Below are 6,083 nucleotides of genomic sequence, written 5' to 3'. Positions count from 1 at the left end.
TCATCCTAGTCACCAGCGGCTGAGGTCTGGGTTGAAGCTGTGTGCAAAGCCCCTAGTCTAGAGACCCGAAGGGCAGCCTATGGAAGAGTGTGGCTTGTCGAACGTAACAAAGACTAAAAGAGGAAACTTCTAGTTTTTTGCTTCACAACCCGTTCATAAATATATCGGTGGAGCAAATGCAAAATTAACTCCTTCAATAACACGACTGGTATAAGAACAAATGGATAGAAAATGGCCTCAGGTAGGCTCTCGGTGAGTGAGCTACAGTCAAAAGAGCCACTGAACTCAGTCTTGCTTTCCTGGTGTGTATTCAGCCAATATACAGCCATGGAAAGTGCATTTCGGCCTTATGGCAGAAACTTAGTAGCCTTGCTCAAAGAATAATTAATAAAGCTAATGTGCTACCTCGTCTGCCCACAACCTATTTGGTGTTTGAAAAAGGGCTAGACACTACTATGATTTGCATATGTAAAGACTACCCGACTGCATTATAGGTTCATTGAATCACTGAGTTAGTGGCGTGGGAGGGGACCTCAGGGAATCCGTAGTCCAACCTCCTGCTCAAAGCAAGCTCAGCCATGAACTCGGACCTTCAGGGCTGGACACTGCCCAGCCTCCCTAGGCAGCCTGCTGCGTTGCCTCACTGTCCTCAGGTAGGACCTTCAGTCCAGCCGAGGCTTTCTCATTTCATTTTCTGGCTGGTGTCTCTTATCCCTCCACCATGAGGAGCCTGGGCCCATTTTCTTTATAAACTCTTTGTAGGCACCAGGAAGGTGGAGGCCTCCTTTTAGGTCCCCACAAAAACCTGCTCTTCTCCCAATTGCACAAACTCAGTTCCTTCAACCTCTCCTCACAGACCAAGTGTTCCAGCTCCCAGGCATCCTGGTGTCCCTCTGCTGAACTCTGATTTATCCGTATCTTTCAGGTATTGTGGAGCCTAGAACTGGACCAGAGTATCTAAATACAGTCTAGCTTGTGCAGTATAGAAGGGCATAGTCACTTCTCTCCATCTGCTGGCCATGCTGCTGTTAAACAGCCCAGGATGTTGCTGACCCATGCTCAGCTTGCTCTCTCTGCCAAGACCCCCAGATCCTCCTCAGCAGAGCTGCTCCCTGGCCCATATCATTCTTTCCTACATGCACTGCTTCACTTTTGTCCTTGTATTTTGTAAGGTCCCTGTCACCCCATTCCTCCAGCCTCTCTGAATGGCAGCACACACCCAACCATACCAGGTGGCGTCCCACAGTTTGGGGCCACCTGAAAACTTGATGAGAGTGTACTCTGCTGCCTCACCCTAACTGATAAATACATTAAACGAGACAGGTCCAAATAGAAACATGTTACTTTGGTAGTACAGCTAATGTGTATTGGGATAGACAGAGTCTGAACACCACTCTTTTCAGGGATAAAGTGAATATCGCTGAGGTCACGACTTCCCAGTGATGTAATACTGCTAAGTAGTATGGCCTTTGATGCCGTTTTTCAGCTCATGCCACCATCCTTACATCTTTATCTAATAAAGTACAGTGAGTGCAACTTTCTCTTTTTTCTCTAATCAGAACAGACAAGTAATAACTATCTGTACTAGTTACAATACTGTACTTGTATATTAACACCATGTATGAACTAGAACCACTCAAAAATTAACACCAAATACCTGAAGCATACACTTAAGTTGACCTCGGGCAGTTTTACCCTATATTGTGTGCTAAAGTAATTTAGATGTTCAACATGAGCTAATCATTTCCACCTGATCAATAAAGCTATATGCAAGCACTCACAGGAACCTGCAGGCATTTAGTTTATTTTCCTAGCAGCATAATGACAGATACCACATTTTGGTAATCACTTCAGAGCGAAGGTGTATATATTATTTATACACATGCACTTAACATTTTTTTTTACCAATTATATATAATTCTTACTTTAGTGGCAATACATACAAATTTGTGGATTAAGTAACCACAATAGTTTATCTGTAGCATGGGTTGAAAGTACCATCTGGTGGGGGACGATTGACTGAAGTAAGAAGTGGCATAAATAAAAGATCAAGGCAAGAAGAGAACCTCAGTGGAATACCAGTATTTTTCCCAAAAACTTTGTAGTTGTCATAAACATTTGTGAAAAATTAACATCAATAGTACAAAATTCAAGGTAAAACAGGAAAATACGCACTTGTTACTCCTGAAGCAACAAGGAAAAGCTAGTTTTGGCAGGTTTGGCTTTCATAAGTGCATAAGGCATAGTTATCATTTCTATGGTGTGTGTCATGCTGTTAGAGTTGTGTAGGAGGAGGCCGCAGAAAACAGAGGCTGATGGTTAGACAATTCCTATTTGCAAATAGATTCTGCTTTGACTTGCGTACATGGCAGAAGTTTGGAAGTGCAGGTTGCAATTCATTAGTCCAACTGTTCATCCAAGATGTGAAGCAACAGTGAAACTCGTTTTGCATTGAGTGACTCAAGCTTTCCACTGGTCTCCCAGAAAATGGAGTAAGTAGCACAGAGCTGTGCAGAAGGTTTAAATGCTTTGACATTAGTATGACTGGCTGATACCGCTAAGAGAAGTAGGTAAGAGTCTCAGACATTGTGCACGTGAAAATAAGTATTTCTTGTTATTTGGAAGCTAGCACTACCAAAGCTGTAGTGCTTTGTAGTACCATTTCTTCTACAAATGGTCTTATATGACAGGGTTTGGGGCTGTATCATTTATAGACTCCTTGTTTGTTTTGAATAGTCCATCATCTTGCACTCCAATTTTTACCTTGCTTGAAGGAGCTGCATAGCCACAAAGGGCATCAGAGTCAAGAAATATATTTGCCCAAGATATGCATCTTAAATAAGATTTTTTTAAAAAATTCTGCAACATTATGTTATTTGTATTAAGTATCATAAGGCTTTCTGATATCAACAATGATTAGTATCAGAACATCAAAAACATAAGAAAAATATATGCATTTAACTTAGTAAAACAAGGGCTTTTAATTAGTGTATGTATCAATAAATGTACAATAGATGTTTAAATTACACCAATACTATCCACTTAGAGGAAGTGCTATAAATATCACAAAACCTTAGAGACTAGAAGACTACTTGATATATTTTATTAATAGACTAAAAGATAACTCAGCTGAATTGCATGATGCTGTGTCTGCTCTAGATACCGTAGCTCTTTTTTCTGTGAGGAAACAATCTTAAAATTATCGAAATAGCCTACTGCATGAGCCAGAAGTAATTTCTGGCTTAACTCCAGCGACTGCAATGAAGTTGAGTAATTTTTAAATGATGAGATCAAATCCAGTTCTGCTGCACTGCTAAAAAACTGTCTGGTAAGTACACCCAGAAATTTTATGTCACCTAAAGGAGCAATCAGGACACACATGGGAGGATATAATTAAGCACCACAAAGGCACTAAATATTTAAAAAACAACAGATGAAGTTCAGTGGTTTTTCTTGGTTCAGGGTAAAATGAATACTTGCTCCATTAAATGGATATAATCAGCTCAGTTTTAAACTATCGTTATAAAATAATCTTCAAAACAAACATTTTGGAATCTTACTATCATAGAATGACAAGCTACCGTAAACTAAGATTACTTTATTATTTTTCACCTATTTTTCTTTACTGGTACTTGTCTTTTCTACCAAATGGCATTGGACTGGTTTAGTGTAAAAAAGGTATTAGGTCTTAATTCAGAAAGATTAGTGCTGTAATACAGGTAAATCTTGTTTACACATTAAGAAATTATTTAATACTGTCACTGGAGGGTAAGCTGGGTGTACTTCAGCTCTTCTGACTTTTCCAGTGACATGACCATTTTGGAGGGCACAGAACGCCTGGTAGGATTGGGGCTGTTACTGAGCTTTATTTACAGCAAAGCCTTAGGTGGCCATGCCACATGAAGGCAGGGATCACTTGGAGGGTAATCAGAGAGACTCCTCATGCAGGTTTGTACCAGACATGTGCAAACATCAGAGTTCAGCACGTTTCTTAAAGCAGCATGAGCAGTGCCATGATTATAGCATTTACAGACCCATGTTACATTTAGCTCCCACTGAGCTCACGTTTTAGTCTAATTTAGTTTCAAACATCCAAATTAATCTCTTTTGTGACCAAGATAGAGTGCTTACAATTGTCTGCTGGGTATGGGTTGTAGCCCAGACCTTATGTCAGATCAAGGGCGGTGATCCATCTAAAGCCAAACCCAGGGAATGTTTCAAAGCTTTTCTGATGCCACGACTCTCGGGAAAAAGAGCTACAGAAGTGCCCAGCAGGGAAATGGTGCTGCAGAAAACAGGCTGAGTGGATGAACACAATATCAATATCATCTCCAGCAATGATACAGACACTGGTGCTTTGGAGGATTTAAAAAAATCTCAGAAGCCTGGGCATCACCTGTCCATAAAGGAAGTTCCCTATTAAGCCCTGCAATTTTGTGACCGAAGACTTCTATTCAAACAGCTTTTGAATTATTTGTTTTACCGTGACATAACCGGGGTATTTTGAAAAACACTGATTTTTCTTGAATCTTTGAGGTTTTGCATCTGCTTGAGTAACATCCAACTTGTTTAAAGATTTATGAATATATCCTAAAATAAAACTCCAGTGCTTTAAACTTGCAGAAGTTTTAAATCAATGACAATACAGGGTTGTTACATTACCCACAGTGTTTATCCTTTCTTGAAAGACTCTTCTGCTATTTTGAGAATCTTTTGATTAAAGATTCTAAACGTATTTAGAAATCTATATTTCTGACACTTTTAACTTTGACTCTTTCTGACCTAGAAGGTTATACTCAATATAGAAGACTTTTTCAAGTCACCAGTTTCAGAATGTAAATACAGCCTCTGAATAGAGTTGGGCTGTTTTGGATAAGAATTGGGCAACCACCCCTTTATCTGTTTGAATAGTTCTCATCTTGGGGTGATTGGGCAAGGGCACAGGAAGCCAAGTACAGGAACAGGGAGCTGGGCAGGGGTCCCACCACCCAGGGCCCATCCCACAGCACCTGAGTGAGGAGAACAGGCAGCCACAGCAACCAGGCAAGCCCGAGATTACGCTGGGAACACAGCTCAGGGTCAGGTCTAGTCCAGCAACCAACACCTACAACAAAAAGAGAGAACTAAAATCAAGCTAGGAAATCAGCCTGCAGATCATAGTCCACAACAAGGCGCAGGCGGGACAGCAACCACTCAACAGACAAGTGCAGCTACAACAAGGCTCAAACAAAGACTAGCAGCGCAGAGCTGATCTTAAATGGATCCCTGGGCAGGGTGTGGATGAGGACCCAGGTGAGGCTGGTCAGAACTGTTACAGCCTGTTGGTACCCTCAGCATATAAATTCTTAGAACTTCCTAAGAAGCTTAGTTATCTAGAGGATCTGTTTGTACTTGGGACTATTTGAAGTGTGTGTACTAATCTAGGCTTTAGTAATTTATGAAGGTTGTTGATCCACTTCTTTTCTAACCAAGGAAGTGTATATATATATTTTTTAAGTACTAGCTGTATTTACGAACTTCTAGCAGGTAACTTGCTGGGTATACAACTCTTCTTTTTTTTTCTGATTCTTCAACCATATTTTTCTTCCTAAATGTTAATACACAGGACTTTCTAGGTACATGTGGTAGTCTCTTCTATCAACCTGGAATATTTTTTTTCAGTAAGACTCTATAATTGCTTCTTGAGCCTTAAAACAAAGGAGGATCTTGGTATCAGGTACTATTAACCAAATACTAACTCTCTTTAGGTGCTGAAAACCTTTTACCTTTTGCTTTCACCTTCCATTTCTTTCACCAGCAGGCTGCTGAAAACAGTATCTCAAGAGTTACCTGGCATCATATATTGTAGGCTGTTTCAGTCTATTAAAGAGAGAAGACTGTCAGAATTATTTGAGAGAAGATTGTAGAAGTGCTCTTCAAGGGGGAATTCCTGGGTCAAGTCCAAATGCCTAAAGCCCCTCTTAAAGATGTTGTCATATTAATTTTCTTTTAGCTAGGCAGCTTTTTTTCAAAGCCAGTGATTACTTCACATTTGGGAGTTTTGGAAGGAAGTTTTTGTTAGGAGCGTGAAATTGGCAGCGGAG

The sequence above is a fragment of the Caloenas nicobarica genome, chromosome Z (assembly GCF_036013445.1).
Source record: "Caloenas nicobarica isolate bCalNic1 chromosome Z, bCalNic1.hap1, whole genome shotgun sequence".
Lineage (NCBI taxonomy): Eukaryota > Metazoa > Chordata > Aves > Columbiformes > Columbidae > Caloenas > Caloenas nicobarica.
The sequence above is the reverse complement of the archived record's forward strand: the minus strand, read 5'-3'. Positions refer to the sequence as shown.